The 19,085-nt window shown below is 33.5% G+C and overlaps 1 long non-coding RNA gene across 1 annotated transcript; it reads left to right on the top strand.

Moving 5' to 3' along the window:
* The first annotated feature begins 3,981 nt into the window (after nt 1–3,981).
* LOC126883242 (uncharacterized) lies at nt 3,982–14,390 on the top strand. Its single transcript, XR_007697585.1, has 2 exons — nt 3,982–4,923; nt 5,020–14,390. It is a non-coding gene; the product is annotated as an uncharacterized LOC126883242 (long non-coding RNA).
* Nucleotides 14,391–19,085: the final 4,695 nt, after the last annotated feature.

Below are 19,085 nucleotides of genomic sequence, written 5' to 3'. Positions count from 1 at the left end.
ACGGCCGAAAGGCCAATTATCAGAACCAGTTTTGGTTCTACAACTGGTTCATAATTACTAATGAGTTTAACAAATGATACCAGATCCAACCTAACAAATTTGTCAACAATCATGACTGACGATCAACAACCTCAAAACAAAACAACATATTCCGCTGTGCTTAACAATACTTCAATTCAATTCCCTTCAAAGCACCAATCAATTTTATTTAATGCGCTGCCTGATACTAAAATAGAAGAGTACTTAATAGCACTTGGCGAAGTTGTACATCCACGGAATATTTTATTTTCATCAAGACTATCAAATAACAGAATATGTATTTACCTCTCCAGCGAATCCTTGGTGGAAAAATTTATGTCCGGTCCAGCAGAAATAACAATTAAAGGCGAAAATCTAAAAGCACGAAAATTGATAACTCCGAACGAAAGACTGTTACTATCGGGTGTTTGCCCTTCTATTCCACATATTCTAATAGAGAATGAGTTAACCAAATTAGGTCTTAAATTATTGTCACCTTTAACCTTCCTTAGAATCGGCAGTCAACTTCCAGAATTTCAACGTCCTCAGTTTTAGAAGACAAACTTATATTCAACCACTTGTAGATGTAGACCTTCCATCTTCTTTCTTAATTACATATGAACAAACTTTGTATCGCATATTTTTAAGTTTAGATAAACCTTCGTGTTTTATCTGTAAGAAAATAGATCACATTGCAGCAAATTGTCCAAATCATAATCAACAAAATGATTCCTCTTATATCGAACACCAACCACCACAACCAATACAACAACAACCGCAAGAATCCCCCCAGTCTAATCCATCACCCTTAGAAGTGGAACCAGATCATCCAGTCAGTAATTCTAGTACCGAACTTTCACTTAACCAACAAACAGATACTAATTTAATACTTCCCGTATTATTTATGGAAACTAATTGTATAACTAAGAATCAGTCAACGACCAATAAGAGAACAATTTCGGAAATTAATACTACTCCATTTCCCACTGAAGAATTAAATAAAGAATTTAAAATACCAACACAAACCAAAAAGAAACAAAAAAAGCAAACTGAAGCTACCACATCAATTCAAGAAATGATGATGCCAACAAAAACAGTATTTCACGATATGTCAAATAATTTTAAATTAACATATGAACAAACTGTTGACTTTTTTGAAAATTGTACTAACTCGACTGTTCCCTTGAGTTTACTACAAACATACACAACGGATATAGCCAACTTTAATAGCATGATAACAACAATTAAGCCATATCTACAGAAAAAGGCATGAAAACCAAATGCACTAAATTATTAAACAAAATCAACAAAATGCTAGACGATGCCGATAATCAAGAAAGTGATGGTACAACAAATTCAACTCGAGAAATAAACTAAAATCTTCGATCCGATTCTTCAATGGAATGTTAACGGTTTCTAACTCCCTTTAGGAAGATATCTCTCTCTCCTTAATATTTAATTCCCAAAATTTTTTGAAAAGATAAACACTACTTCTCCCTGGACCTTTCTTCCTACAATATGTGATCTAACTCTTTCTGAATACAATAAGCTTGATACCACCCATGCAACAATTATTCAATCGTTTCTCAACATACTTGCTTCTTTCCCAGATCATTGTCATATTTATACAGATTCATCCAAAACTATTGATGGTGTGGGATCAGCAGTTATCGATTCGAACACTATATTACAATTTAAATTATCTTCCACTTGCAGTATTTACTCTGGAAAACTATATTCAATTATGCAAGCCCTCATTCATACTCGTACTCAAAAATTTCCAAAATCTGTCATAATTACCGATTCTCTCAGGGCATTACATACGATAGATCAGTTATATCCAAGTATTCCTATAGGCATTAATAAAAGAACAATTACATTTCCTAAAGAACACGAGACAGCAAATAGGCTTTATATGGGTTCCATCACACATTGGACTTCAAGGAAACGAAAAAGCAGTCTTTCATACCAGAGAAGCAATACACAGTGCATTTTCAGTGTTAGTGAACTTAGTGTCTGTTTCCGACTATAAATCGTTCAAAAGAAAAGTGATAAACAAATAGGAAAACTCTCAATACCTAACAGTATAAAAGCAGTCTTAAGACCACACTGTAAGCTTACAAATTGTTTGAAAAACATTAATGATTTAAACAAACTGTAACCATTGTTAACATTTTGTAGATCCCATTTCTAATTTGTAAATTATGATATTGTTACTTAACTGTGAACATAATATATGTAATAATCAAAAATACTGTGTATTAGGTTTAAGTAACCATGTATTAATTACAGTACAGCTAATAATCCAAAGTGGTTGATGCTGTTTAAAAAAAACGCACTCTGAAGTAAGACACACGCCTTACAAGTGTGAAATTTGTTTTAAGCAGTATAGCCAAGCCTGTGCTTTGAAAACACATTTCAGAGTGCACACTGGAGAAAAGCCTTACAAGTGTGAAATTTGTTTTAAGTCATTTAGTATTTTAGGAGGTTTAAAAATTCATTTAAAACGACACACTGGAGAAATGCCCCACGAGTGTCAAATTTGTTTAAAGAGGTTTGTTGAAATGGGGGATTTGAAAAGACATTTCAGAACACATACAGGAGAAAAGCCTTGAAGTTTGTTTCAAACAGTTTAGTCAAAAATTCAAGGTTAAAATACATATGAAAACACATACTGGAGAAAAGCCTTACAAGTGTGAAGTTTGTTTCAAACAATTTAGACTAAGCAATACTTTGAAAACGCATTTGAGTATACACACTAGAAAAGCCGTAAACGTGTGAAATTTGTTTTAAGCAGTTTGTTTCAGCAACTATTTTGAAATGTACATAGATTAGACATACAAGATTGTATATACACCGTTAAAAAAATCTGTATGAAATTCGCTTTTTTCCCATAAAAATAATTTGAACAAACATTGTCCATTTTTGACCCATCTGTATTAGGGCAGTCAATGAGGGTATTCGGTTCCGAATTCCATCCTGCTACATCGATTTACTTGATATTTTCACAATAAGTAGGGAATAGCTCAAGAAACAGTCTACCCTAGGCCGATGTGCTCTTTCGTCTTGGGGGGTGGTTCCCACCCCTTCTCGATGTTGAAAATTTTTTTGGTTAAAATAGCCATGGAAGAGGCTAGAGAACCTAATTCTAAGCAAAAACTGTTCTATAAATATTTTTTGAAAACTCGATACTTTTTGAGTTATTCGTGGTTGAAAATTGGCCATTTTCATTAAAAAATTACACCTTTTCGGACGGATTTTTGCGAATACCTTAAAAACTATGCATCTAACGAAAAACTATATAAAATATTTTTGTAGCTTGTAAAAAAACAAAGAGTTCGTTCCTTCATAAATCTTCTAGTTATAATACAAAAAGGGATAGGGTAGGTGATAAAGAGTTTGTTTTTTTGGTGTATGCTCAAATCGGTGTATTCAACTTGAAATAACAGAGAAACGGTCGATTTTAGGTGTATAATGATAATAACTTTTGTAGTGCTTGAAAAGGCCTTTAAAGTGAGCAATATTAAATGTCGATTACACTCAATCTAAGCTAGATATGCTGCAAATAAATTGATGAGTAATGTATTTTAAGAAGAAAGTTTAACCCCTCATCCGTCAGAATTTAAACATATCGTTTTTCTTCTATAATGCTTTTTATCATAGTGTTATTTCTATTTTCGAACAGTTGGACTGGTTTAAAATGAATGCTTTTTGAAAAAAATAAGATCAAATTATAGAGCTCATTTTTAAATTTTCTTAAAAATCTTCCTTTTTTTCCATGAAAAACTCGAAAATGATAAGAGATACGAAAAAAAGATACCACACAAGAATGTTGAGTTTTTTAGATACAAATTTCGTTTTTGTATTTCATTACTGTATCTCTTATCATTTTCAAGTTACATGGAGGAAAAAAGAAAATTTTTAAGAAAATTTAAAAATGCACTCTAGAATTTGATCTTATTTTTTTCAAAAATTATTCATTTTAAACCCGGCCAACTTTTTGAACATAGAAATAACACTATAATAAAAGGTATTGTAGAAGTAAAACGATGCATTTCAATTTTGGTGGATGAGGGGTTAAATATACTTCTCCATTTTTTCTTAAATTACATTAGTTACCAATTTTGTTTGCAGTATATCTCGCTTAGTTTGAATGTGATGGAGCTTTATTTGCTCATTTTAAAGGTCCTTTCAAGCACTACAAAGGTATTTGTGGCATTATACAAATAAAAATCGACCGTTTCCCTGTTATTTCAAGTTGAATACACCAATTTGAGCATGTACCAAAAAATCAAACTCTTTTCACCTACCATATCTCTTTTTGTATTATAACTAGAAGATTTATGAGGGCAAGCGTCTCTTTGTTTTTTAATAACCTACAAAAATGTTTTATATAGTTTTTTAGTTAGATGCATAGTTTTTTTCATGTATTCGCAAAAAAACCGTTTGAAAAGGTGTTTCTTTCAATGAAAATTACCAATTTTCAACCACGAATAACTCAAAAAGTATTGAGTTTTCCAAAAAAAATATGAAACAGTTTTTGCTTAGAATTATGTTCCCTAGCGAATTTATACCCCTGAGAAGGGGTGGGAACCACCCCCAAGATAAAAGCACACATCGTCATAGGGTAGACTTTGAATAAGGAGATGGCGCTTTCTTTTCTTTTGGAAGAAAAACAACGTCGTAGAAGTTGGTCTATGGGATTTTTGAGTATTTTAACACTCTGAATTTCAATTTTTTCTTTTCTCTATTAAAAATACAATAGTTACTACCTCTTACAATAGTTTTGGTCGTTGTGGTATGCTTGGACTAATGCCCTGTGTCTTTCCTAGGCTGCCTTTCATCGCTCGACGCTAAGGGAAGGTCCTGGTAACAACCCTATCCGTTGGCCACATACCACCACAGGTAAATATCTTTAAAGCTATTACTAAGCTTATAGCCTCTAGTATTTCTACTGTCCCGTATAGTCCCTACTGACAGTGTATTTTCTCTCCTTGGTAGGCCAATTTCCGGAGGACACCACATGGGACTCGTGGCTGTTCTAACTCCTAATACCACCAACTAGAAGCTAGCACCTAGTTAATTCAACCAGAATCATCACAACTGGAACACCCACCTGCGACCCCGTGAGCAAGAAGAGAAAGTCAGTACTGTAACTTGTATATATCGGTTTTAAAACGTTCTCCTACGTCTTCCGATGCCTAGTCGCCATTCACTTCGGTCCATCCAAAGGTCTTCATCCAATTCTCCTTCTCTCATTTCTCGATTTATGCCTTCTCTCCAACTAAGGCGGGGCTTCCTCTTTTTCGTCTACCATGAGGGGTCCACGTTAGGATTTGTTTCGGGAGTCGTTCTTCGGACATTCTTTGTACGTGTCCATACCATCTAAGCTGTTTGGTACTAATTTCATCTACTATTGTGTTTTCACATTCATTATTTCCCTAATTCTGTTGTTGGTTACCCTTTCTAATCTTGATTTTCCTGCTGAGCGCCTCCAGAAATCCATTTCTGTTGCTTCAAGTTTTCTCTTGTATCTTTCTTTTATTTGCCATACTTCACTGCTGTAAGTGATTATACTCGTAACAATTGTATTGTATATTCTATGTTTGTTGTTGTTTGATATTGACTGGTCCCACAGGATGCTATTGAGAAGGGTAATTGCTTTTCTTCCCTGGTTGTTTCTTTCTTCTATCGTCCGGTCTACGTTTCCTTCTTGTGTGATGGTCATACCCAGGTATTTATATGCGTCGCAATGTTTAATAATTTCGCCATTCCCCAGTGTAAGGTCCTGCTGTGTCCCACCGATACACATATATTCGGTCTTCTTTATGTTTATTTCCAAACCACCTTTTTTGTACTCCTCTATTAATTTCCTTGTCATATATTCTATATCATCGTAGTCTTGCGCTAGTACAAGTTGGTCGTCTGCAAATGACAAAGTGTATATTGTATTGTTGTTGATCGGTAAGTTTTAGAGTTTGCTCGAGGTAGATCTTAAATAATGTCGGTGAAAGGCAGCACCCTTGTTTTAGGCCTTTGCTAATTTGGAATCCTCTCGATAGCGTGCTTCCAACTTTCACCCTTGCTGCAGTTTTGGTATACAATTGTTTCGTCGCTGTTATTAAATTTGCGCTTATATTGGTTTTCTCTAATGCTTCCCATAGTTTGTTTTGTGGGATGCTATCATACGCTTTTCTTAAGTCCACATATAACAGATGCACCTCCTGGTTGACGGCCAGTTTCTTCTCAATAATCTGTGTAATACAAAACAGATGGTCAACCGTCGATCTCCCTGCCCTGAATCCTGCCTGTTCTTCAGCTTTTATATCTTTATATTCGTTTTCGATTTTATTTTTAATCAGTTTTCCGTATATTCGGCTGATATCTGAGTTCGTTACAGCGATGCCTCTGTAGTTATCACATTGATCCCATCTGCCTTTTTTATGTATGGAGGATATCCATGATGCCTTCCATTCTTCTGGGATTTCCGCTCCGTTGATGCATCTTTGAAAGAGTTTAGCCAGGTTTTCATATAATTTTGTTGTGCCATATTTTATTAGTTCAGCTGGTATGTTCCCTGGTCCTGGTGCTTTGTTATTTTTTAAAGACTCTCGATAGCGTGCTTCCAACTTTCACCCTTGCTGCAGTTTTGGTATACAATTGTTTCGTCGCTGTTATTAAATTTGCGCTTATATTGGTTTTCTCTAATGCTTCCCATAGTTTGTTTTGTGGGATGCTATCATACGCTTTTCTTAAGTCCACATATAACAGATGCACCTCCTGGTTGACGGCCAGTTTCTTCTCAATAATCTGTGTAATACAAAACAGATGGTCAACCGTTGATCTCCCTGCCCTGAATCCTGCCTGTTCTTCAGCTTTTATATCTTTATATTCGTTTTCGATTTTATTTTTAATCAGTTTTCCGTATATTCGGCTGATATCTGAGTTCGTTACAGCGATGCCTCTGTAGTTATCACATTGATCCCATCTGCCTTTTTTATGTATGGTGGATATCCATGATGCCTTCCATTCTTCTGGGATTTCCGCTCCGTTGATGCATCTTTGAAAGAGTTTAGCCAGGTTTTCATATAATTTTGTTGTGCCATATTTTATTAGTTCAGCTGGTATGGTCCCTGGTCCTGGTGCTTTGTTATTTTTTAAAGACTTACATACTTCTTTTGTTGTTACTCGTAATGGTGAGGCTAAGATATTTACATTGCTGGTATCACTGTTATTTAAAAATTCCGCTCTGTCCTCATTTAGGAGTTTTTCAAAATATTCGTCCCATTGATCCGGTGTGATTGCTGATATTATATCTCTTTTCTTTTCCTGTCGTAGCGATTTTAATACTTTCCAACTTTCTGTACTTTTCCGTCCTCCTAAATGTGTGTTAATCATGTTACACTTTTGCTCCCAAGCCTCATTCTTCTTTTGGCATATCATTTTTCGCACTTTAGCTTGGACCCTCTTGTATTCTACCTTATCGGCGTCGGTCCTTGTGTTCAGAAATTTTTTATACTTCTCTCTTTTATTTTTAATCTCTTGTTCTATTTCTTCGTCCCACCAATACGGAGTTTTTCTGTGGTTTTTTAATTGGAGTCCGAGGGCCTCTGTTGCTGCTTCCTGAAGACATGTTTTTATATAATGATAATGCTCTTCATTGCTGGTAAATTGCATGGTTTCTAACTTTTTATCTAGTCTACTCCTGTATAAATCCCTCACGCTTTCTTGTTCTAAGCTGTTTAGGTTGTATTTCTTTTCTGTTAATTTTTCTATTTCCGCTGCAGCTTCTTTTAAATCTCTTGCTCTATCTATTCCTGTTGTGAGCTTTGTTTTTAATAGATGGTGGTCACTGCCGCAAGTGGCTCCTCTATATACCTGCACATCCTGTACAATCAATTTAGTCTTTTGTCTTATGATTGTATAGTCTATGATTGATTTCAGCCCTCGGGTATTTTGTGTCCATGTATATTTATAGATATCTCGGTGTTGGAAGAATCCATTTGTGATTTTCATATCATTTTGTTCGCATACGGCTATTAGTCTAGTACCATTGTCATTTATAGCTTCTTCACCATATTGGCCTATGACTTTGTTGTGCTGTTTCTTGCCTGTTCTACTGTTTAGGTTCCCCAAGATTATAATTTCTCGTGATCTGCCGATATTTGCAATTTCTGAATGTAGCTTTTCAAAAAAATCGTCTTTAATATTCACCAATGCATCATCGTTTACTGCATATACTCCAATACTCGTAATCTTTTTTCCTTTGATAGTTAGATTCATTTTTATGAGCCTTTCGCTGATGGCTTCCCAAGCAGTTATGAATCTCCTTAGTTTCTTGCGTATAAGTATACTGTGACACTATTTAGTCCGCTCACGAATTGGCCTATTTCTTCCCGAAGCTTCTCGGCGTTACGAGACAATACCATTCCTATCCACGGCGTTCGAGACGACCGCTGCCGAAGTATATATAGAACCGAGATTCGAGCACAGGCCAGTCATTCATTCATCGAAGCGCGTCGCGTAACTTAATGTATTCGAATCGAAGATATGAAATGTATTTATTAGTTATCGGAATTATTATGTTTAGTTAATTAAATCATAAATTTGAGTTTGTAAATAAATTAGATGTGTTAGTTGGTGTTATTTGTAATTATTAAAATAAATAAGTGATGTAAATAAAATAATACAGTGGAACCTCGATAACTCGGATTAATCGGGACCGCGACCGATCCGGGTTATCGAAAATCCGAGATAGCCGGAGAATATGGTAAAAATTAATAAAATACGGTATACTTACAGATAAACTCCGTTAGAATTGAAATAACATGAAATATATTTATAAATATGCACAGTATTCACAGTAATACCTACTCATTAAAATTACTAAAAAACACCAAACCCAAACGTAAGCAAATGGAAGCGAACAATACAAGACACACAATACTAAAGACCATTGTTTATAAAAGAATTTTTTAAATAGTCTTTCCTAAACAATGCTGACAGTTTGAAATAAAAAGGAATAGATACTACAGACAGGTGGCTGTTGTTTCTGCGGCGTGTGCTATGAGTCATTTTTAATATCGTATAGTTCAAATTACGCACATACACATTATCTCTCAAATATTATATTACATACATTTTTATTGTTGAAAGGTTTGTCTGATAATTAACTATTTTGATTGGAAATAAGCCACAATTAAATTGAAAAATACAAAATATTGAAAATCAAAATGTTTATCTGATGAAAATCGGTCCGGGTTAGCCGGACTTCCGGGTTATCGGGGTTCCACTTGATAAGTAAGTCTTCCTTTATTTAAATTAAACTTAGTGCCTAAAGATATAAATAAATAAAATAGTAGAGTCAATCGCGTAACAATACCTACGCCTTGTTGGGCTCTTTTCTCCTTTGGTACCCCGCTGTAGAAGTAATCATATTCTCCGATATTTTCTGATCCTTGACCCTTTCATGTTCAGTCTATTTATTTCGTGTATTACTTCATTTATTTTTTGTTTAAACCCTTGTACGTTCTAAGTTCCAATATTCGTTATCCTTTTCCGTAGCATGTGTCGTCGTGTTATAATCAATCGATTCCGAGGCGTTTCGCTAGGTTTTTTAACAGTTTGAATTTTTCCGAGTAACGGGGAGTTAACCCGATGCCTCAACCCCCGACCTGGAGGACCAGGGTTTGATTTTGGAGTATTCCTTCTCCTAGAGGATTTGCTTTCTCTACAGCTTTATAGTATGGTATAACTAGACCCAAACCCAGACATCCAATGTGAAAGTTATCCTCTAACACCAAATTGTTCTATATGGTCCACATAATGTTCAGAAAAAAGTCACACCATTTTGAGCGTCGGGTTTGGGGGGAGAGGGGAGAGAAATCGGTAAATTCGTAGTTTTCTAGGGTTTTCGTCAATATTTCTAAAACTGTGCGGTTTAGCATGAATAACCTTCTATACAAAAATGTTCTACATTAAATTTGAAATAAAAAAGGTCCTATGCATAATCCTTCTAAAGTGAACGGTTCCAAAGTTACGGAGGTAGTATAGTATAATAGGTCCAAAAAAAGGCCTAAGCCAGACATCCAAAGTAAAAGTTTTCCTTCAACACCAAATTGTTCTATATGGTCCACATATTGTTCAGTAAAAAGTTACACCATTTTGAGCGTACGGATTGGGGGGGGGGATGGGGTAAAAGTCGGTAATTTAGTTTTTTTTACGTTTACGTCAATATTTCTAAAACTATACTTTAGCCTAAACAATGTTCTATACAAAAATGTTCTACATGGAATTTAAAACAAAAAAGATCCTATACATAATTGTTAATAAAATCAACGGTTCCAGACTTATGAAGGGTGAAAAGTGGAGGTTTTCGATACTTTTTATATTCTTTGGGCAATTTATAGAAATTTTTTTTAACAGGATTGGGATTTGTAAATTAACTTTGCTATTTTAGTGGCCGATGGTATGTTAGTGATAAGCCCTTGAAGATACGTCAACCTCCCCACCCAAAATCATCATTAATTGCCCAAATAAGATAAAATGTATCGAAAACCTCCACTTTTCACCCTCCGTAACTCTGAAACCGTTGATTTTATAACAATTATGTATAGAACCTTTTTTGTTTTAAATTTTATGTAGAACATTTTTGTATAGAATTTTCTTTACGCTTAAGCATAGTTTTAGAAATATTGACGAAAAACGTAAAAAAACTACTAATTTACCGACTTCTCCCCCATCTCCCCCCAAACCGGACGGTCAAAATGGTGTTTACTAAACAATATGTGGACCATATAGAACAATTTGGTGTTGAAGGAAAACTTTTACTTTGAATGTCTGGGTTAGGCCTTTTTGGACCAATAATTATACTATACTACCTCCGTAACTTTAAAACCGTTCATTTTAGAAGGATTATGCATAGAGGCTTTTGTATAGAATGTTGTTCATGCTAAACCGCATAGTTTTAGAAATACTGACGAAAAACCTACTCCCCCCCCCCCAAGCCCGACGCTCAAAATGGTGTGACTTTTTTCTGAACATTATGTGGACCATATAGAACAATTTGGTGTTGGAGGATAACTTTCACTTTGGATGTCTGGGTTATGCCATTATTTGGATCAATTTTATCATACTATTAGAGCATCCTCCGCCCTACCTGTTGGTCCGCGGGTAGTATTTTATTTCCTACCCATCCGCCAGCACTAGGCTGGTGAGGACATGCCCCTATCCGCCACCTTGGGAACGCGCTCTCTAAGGGTTACAGGTTCCCCCGAGAGAACTACAGTACTATAACCTCTATTTTTATATATAACATCTATACTGTGCCTATACCTACTACTTTGTTCAGACCTAAGTCCTTCCTGTTACCCTCGTTGTACACCAGAACATAGCTCTATACGAAGGTATTAATTTTAACATAGTAATTATAGGGTATTATATTTTAATTTTACTTAGTTAATTCCACAGGTAGACTTACAAGAAGTAAAGAAGTAGGTATTTCACACTTCAGGGTATAAATTATTCACCCCATCTTTGATAATATTAATATAGTAGGGTTACGGTCGATATATCTGATTCTTGCTTAATGTAGGTACATTTTACTGATCCGGGTGTATCCTATATTCATATTTACCATATTCCTAGGTACTTATTAGGGTGTATAAATGTGATAAGTTAGGTCTTTTAAGCCTCAACAGTAGGGGAGAACGGGGTTGGTTGTCATAGATTCGCCTATTATATTTTTTTTAACGATTAGTATTATTTGTTTTGAAAAGTGCGCATTACCGTAAGATAAAGTGAACATGACTTCAATATTCCCTTTTTTCTAGATCTCTAGATGTATTCCAACATACAGTAAAACCTCGATATAACGGACCTCTATATAACGGACTTCGGATATAACGGACGAAAAATCGGGTCAAATGTAAAAAAATTAAAAACGCCCTGTTGATATGATACATGCTTAACCTGTCACATACCAAGATACATTGAATACCAACGGGGTCCCCGTGGACTCCAAATGCTACACCTACCTAGAAACTTTAGTTGTATGTTTTTTTTGCCAAAAATACAACATCGCATATTCAACCCATGGATCAGGGAATAATTTTGGAAACCAAACGAATATCTAGTAAAAAAAATGGTCTGTTGGCCAAGATGCAGACATAAGCTTAGAAGGGTTGGAAATTCCTGATTTCTGTAAGACAATACATATCTAATAATGCCGGAGAAGAAGTAGGTAGCTGAGATGTTTTATTTTACAATGGCTAAAAGTAGATGAAGGTGTCCCTGGGTATAATATCACGACTGAAAGTGAAATAGCAGATGAAGTTATGAACCTAACACATGAGGATGGAAGTGAAGATAGCAAAGAAGGCAAAACAACACTGCAAAAAATGAAGTTCTCAGAGGTAAGATTGCATCTTAACGATCTAATAACATTTATTGATTATTCAGACAACGAAGTTCAACTGTATTATACGCAATTTCGTAATTTTAGAGAGTTGATTATAAAAAAACAGCAAACTTCAAAAGTGCAAACAAAACCTTCCTTTTTCAAAGCAGGATTACCGAAAGCAAGCGTGTCGATATAAAACAACGTCACTTCACGACGAATTTCTGAAGATAATTAAATAGAATTTTGTTTGTGTTTTTTATTTATATTTAAATACAGTGTACATATTTTCAAAAAAGAACTTTTTTATTTATTTTAAAACTATTTTTATATAACGGACACCCCGTTCCCCCAATTAGTCCGTTATATCGAGGTTTTACTGTACTCATATAAAATAATAAGAGTAGCTCTACAACCTATGTCAATTTGCCCCGTGATTGGGGCAAATTGTCATAGCCCTTGGGGTAGGTTGGCATATAAGTATAAAACATAACTACACTTGGAAAAGATGCAAAGGAACAGTTATCAATAATAGGTAGGTATATAAAATAATAGAAGCCGAAAAAATATAGGTAAATGTATTTAATAAGAAGGTATGAATTCAAACAACTTCATTTGTTTTAAATTAATAAAATAATTAGAAATCTGTATTCAGAAATACTGTTAGTATTCATCAAAATAGCAGTTTTGACATCTATAATATGGCACAATATTGCCATCAGTGCAATAAAATTTGAAGTGTGCTGAAAAGTTGCATTCGATCCACTGTTTTCCAGGGTGACTGTTGGAATGTGGCTCTATGAAAACTGGACAGAAAGCATTATCCCGGTCTGAGTCCTCATCTGAAGGTACTGTTAATGGACGCTTTTTCTTTATTTTTCTCTTAAATAAATCTTTTTTGGCATTATCAACCGTCGTTTTGGTTGAAGTGGAAGCAAAGTTTTTTGCGATTCTTTTCTCTTTTCTAGCAGTAACTGCTGCCTTCTTCTCCTGTGTTGCCTTTTGTTTCCGCTTCTAAAGCTTTTTGGATTGGTGTATGTGTGAGTTGCAGTGGAACGTATTTTTCTTCCTCGTTCGGTATTTGTTTTTCTGTCGCCAGCTTTAGGAAATGGTCTAAAGTTTGTCAATAAATTGTTGCTGGAAGTTGATGGAAGCGCAGAGGCACCATCAGAAAATAATTTATCCGATGTGTCGTTAACAGATTATACAGGCGTAGTTGCTGATACTGTACTGTAGAATTTGGTAGTTGATATTGTAGGAGGAATAGAATGTGAATTAACCTGAGTTGGCGGAGTAATATAACGTCAGCAGGTATTTTTCCTCGCCCTGTTTTTTTTATAGGTTCGCATGGTTACGCCTGGAAATAATTAGATAATAATTACATAATACTTTTGTTACAAACAATCGATTTCATAGTGATATAAGGGGCAGGTTGGCACAACGTGACAACCTGCCCCATTTATAAAATGCCAACCAACCCCGATGACGGTTTTTTAACTAAAATGGGTAACACGTGTTTACGAATTCATAAACTGTAAATTTCTTTACGTCAGATTAAAGAGCTATCAATATGCTTTCACACCATCGTCACAGAAAATAACTGAAATTTTTGTACTAGATTATATTAAAAAAAGTGAACGACAACGAAAAATTACTCACCAAATGTAAAATCACAAATTAGCACTATATTCACTGAATAACGTTACAACTTCGACTGAAAGTATGGTAACACAAGCGCCGAAGGTTTGTGCATGCACAGGTCGACGGGCTGTGTTTTACTATGAACGGTGCGTAATTTAAATGCACAGTGTCAACGTACCCCGTATGACAACCAACCCCGGTGTCCCCTACTGTATTATATTTTATAGTTAATAGTTTCAATAGTCATTATACATTTTCTTATATTTTGTTGCAATTCCCCTATTTTTTTTTCAATTTATGTTTTTCATTTATGTTCAATAAATTTTTGTAGTTATAGGTTGTTTTAATGCTCAGAAATACCCGGGTCACCTTCTGTTAACCCATAATAAATCCCTGATATGAGATAGAGAGATTAACTGAATTTTGTATAATATATTAATATTCATTTCATTTATTCAGTAACATCTCTCGATCTTTATTTTCCGTAACAAACTGGCAAAGCAGAGACTATTCCCAAAATTTTATTAAAATCCATGCAGTATGATAGAATTCGGAGGTAATATCCTATTCTTACTCCCATTGACTGGCGTATATAGGTATATTTTAGTTAAGTTATTTTCGAGACCATTCAGAATAGATTTTATCATGGCTTGTTTTCAAATATTACAATCTTAATACTGAAGGAATATGATGGTAGCTTTGTCAATGATAGAATCGAAATTGTGTGCATGCGGTATTTTATCAAATTTAACAATAAGCAGTAGTTCTGACTACATAGCTTCATTGATAACACCTGAGAGGCAGAAATAGCTATCTGGAGATGGTGGTCCAACTCTGAATCAAATAAAAGCAAAAACTTCCTTTTCTCTTTTTATCTGTACTCAGATTTTTGAGTACTTGAAACTGTCTTTCGGTCCTTTTCCTAGACGAAAAGAAAGTGTATACGTGACCGTGTCCTTTCTGCTTTCTTATATTATATTCGTCGTCTCCGTGCTTATAAAGCCGGAGATACAGGATGCAACTAGAAAGCAGTTTCTTAACGAAAAGTTTTATATTTAAAATATTGTTAATTATTTTTATTATTTAATTATAGTAAACTTTGTATTTTTGTGATCAAATCACTGTTGTAACATCTATATTTTAATAGACTTTTATTTGCTAAAAACTGTCTTCAAAAACTAAGGGAAGTTTTTAAACCAGGAGGAGTAAACTAAAAAGACAGATTCACACCCAAGAAGGTCACTTAAAAAATCACCAATTTTTTTTTGAAACGTTTATTCAGCAATTTGTTAGTTATAAAAATTCTAACAATAAGCGTCTTTTGGGTTTGAAGTAAAAAAATGAGGTTAGAGAGGTCAGTCTAATGACTGGATCTCTAGTATGGAACAAACATGACATTTGATAACTACATACAAACATACATTTCGCATTTACAAACAATGCATATATCTAAAATATAAACACAATTACGGTGAGTTATAAAACTTATTTATAAATAAGGTCCAGTGGATTTTTACGTTTTAGCGTTGATTGAGGTATTGAGGGGAAGATATCTCATTCTTCACTAAAAATTGAGTCATTCTATCACCGACATTCACCGAGTATCTCTATCCTTCTTTCAAAAACGTGAATACGATCTTCCGTCTCTTATAAGCCTGAATAATAAATGAATCGAGAGCTGCTGCCTCAACGATGTATTTAGTAAACTATATTTTTTGGCTACAGTTACGTACAGTTTCCTTTTTTACTTGCCGCACTGTTGCCAAATCTAAAAAATTTCTTCTTAGTCATAAAAATTAAATGATTTTTCTAAATAGATCGATAGATCTGAATATAATAGTGAACGTGAATAGCCTTTAAAATATTTTTACCTATGTGGTGGCAAGCAAAGAGCTTTCTTTCTAGGAACTGCTCGTGACTCGTGATTTTCAATAGGAGATGCAAGATTGGATGCAGATGTGGAACTAATAAGTAGTCGGAAAATTTGAGAATAAATTAGTCCAACGATCAAAATCTATATGATGCCCAAAGGAGCTTTTACCATGGGGGTGGAAATTGTTTATTATATTTTCATCGTAAAAGTTGATAAAAACATTCATTCTAAGCAAAAAATATTCTATAGTCTGTTCGCTAAACTCAGACACAACTGGCTAGTGATTTTAGTTGGTAATTTTTTTGTTTTTTGTCAATTTTGCCAAATTTGCCAAAATTACTAACTATTTAGTAATTATTAACTATTTAGTAATTATTTTTTTGCCAATTTTACGAAGTTGGCAAAATTACTTACTAAAATATCCAGCCAGTTGTGTCTGAGTTTAGCAAACCGATTATACATTTTTTTGACAAAATTAATAATTATCGATTTATTCGCTATCCAAAGTGTTAGTTTTATATCGAAAAAATGAATGTTTTCAATATACATACTCATTTACGATTTACTCAATTTTTGCCGTAGAAAAAATTTTTTCAAACCAAGTTCTTGGGAATTTAATAACGCACAATTTCATAGTTAAACATTTTTTCGTATCTCTGATGATAATCTTTCTATTCTGAAGAAAATTTCATTTTTTACCAAACTATAAAAATTCGTTATTTGTTTTGACTCCAGTTTTTTTTTAAATCTAATCATTCTAAACCAGTCAAACTTCTAGAATCTATTAATAATACATAAATAAAGAAGAATGAATAAGACCAATTACTAAAAATCCGCTAACTTACATTATTACGCTTCCAATTGGATTTCTGCTTTTTTTTTAAACAAATCTATTGATTTTTAACCGTAAATTTTTAATTTTTTATCTTAGAAAGTTTGGTAAAAAAGAATTTTATAGGTTTTTACAAGATCTATAAGCCTATTAAGAGGATGGATACGTATTTTCGGCTGCAATGCTATTTAAATGGGGATTCATTTTTTTCGAATCCTGAGAAAACTAATACTTAAGTATTTTTGAAAAATTTAAACGCAGAATGAAAGATTACGTTATTAGCGAGGGCCGAAAGTTCCTGAGAACTTCTATATTGTTTATTTTAATAAGTTACAGGGGTGAAAAACTAACAGAAAATTTAGTACGATTTTTAATTTCAAATATCTCATTCAAAATAAACTTTTTATTTATTCTAAGGGACTTTCGGCCCTCGGTAATAATTTAGTCTTTCATTCTGCGTTTATATTTTCCAAATCTATCTTTGTCATATAATACTAGAATAGAATATTGTCAGTCAGACATTGACAATCAGTGACAATTTTAAATATTTGACATAAATCGGGAATATTTTGAGTTGTTGATTAAATAATATTGATATATAGTGTATTTGAAAAATAATTAATTTTAAAAGACGTGAACTTTATAAAAAGTTATTTATTGTGTATTATTTATGGAAGATCCAAGCAGAGAATACATCAAGATATATTCTGTGATCCAAGTATTTTGTTGTTAAAGATGTTCAAAATTGTAAGCTTTCCATAGTAACAATATATTATTAAAAAATCACTTCAACACTTTTCCTTTTTTCTCGATTGAGTATTAGTTTTTGTTGTACAAATAAATTATTAGTCAGATAGTGAAAAAATTATCACATTTATTAAATGAATTAATAATTTGCAATTATATAAATAACAGTTATCAGTAACATATCATACGTTCTAGTAATGTTTACATATCCATACCAGTGTGAATTTTACTACACGTAATTTGCCATGTAAAGACAAAAAAAGTAAGGATAGCGGTAAGATATTTGCGAATTATGTACCCATGGCCTTAATACTATAAATCTTTTTAAAATCCTCAGTCGCAAAAAGAGGCGACTTTGAAAGGGTTGGTAAAGGTGGTTTTTGCGTGTTATTAATTACAAGTTTTATTGTCAATAGCTCACTCAACTTTTGCCGCCAAAAAAAATTTTGCAAACCAGGTTGTTGGAAATTAAATAAGTTACAATTTCACATTGAAACATTTTTTCGTATCTCTGATGTTAATCTTTCTATTCTGAAGAAAATGCCATTTTTTCCAAACTACAAAAATTCATTATTTGTTTTAACTCCATGTTTTTGAAAACTAATCATAATAATTTTTAAATGTATTAATTATTATTTAATAAAAATATAGTTGCATCAAAAATTTCAATTTGTATTAACAATGAATACAATTTATATTTAATCAATTCAACATTGTCTAATTATAACTCTTATTCTTATCATAATTTATCATTTCCTGTTTGTAAAATGAAAGAATTTTAAAAATTTAGGATCCACGTAGATAACGCGTATACAGTGAGGACGTTTGAGTTGGAATAAATTCATTTCCTCCAGAATGGGCGATTCTGGAGATAAATGCCGAAACAGGTCGATTTTTGTTTTAAAATTATAATGTTCTGGCATATATGTCATATAGTAGTGACGTCATCCATCTGAGCGTGATGATGTAATCGATGATTTTTTTAAATGAGAATAGGGGTCGTGTGGTAGGTCATTTTAAAGGATATTTTGACCTTGTTTATCTACCTAACCCTATCCTATCACTGGAATGTGCTTTACAATTGGTTTAACTTTCTCTCATGTAAAAGATCTCATTTAAAAAAAATTATTAGTTATTTTATTTATCATGGAATCAGATTCCAGATATAAATCCCAATTGGTTTACTGAGAAGAAACTCCCAAGTATGTATTCGCTAATGCCGAATGGGGTTTATAACAAACAACTAAGTGTATTTTTTCAACAAAAAAAAAATAAACAATTCCGTTGTTTTTAAGTGTATTTTCTTGTGGCGTATAAAGTACGCCACGCGTGTAGTTATGTTATAATTTGATACGCAGGTAGTTAAAAGTTAATGAATAGATATTTGAATAACCTTTCACATGAGCTATCACACGGCCCCTATTCTCATTTAAAAAAATCATCGATTACGTCATCACGCCCAGATGGATGACGTTACTAGTATGATATTTATGCTAAAACGTTATAATTTAAAAATAAAAATCTACCTGTTTCGGGATTTATCTCCAGAATCGCTAATTCTCGAGAAAATAAATTTA

This window comes from Diabrotica virgifera, chromosome 4 (genome assembly GCF_917563875.1).
Source record: "Diabrotica virgifera virgifera chromosome 4, PGI_DIABVI_V3a".
Taxonomy (NCBI): Eukaryota; Metazoa; Arthropoda; class Insecta; order Coleoptera; family Chrysomelidae; genus Diabrotica; species Diabrotica virgifera.
This window is presented reverse-complemented; position numbering and strand designations above follow the sequence as displayed.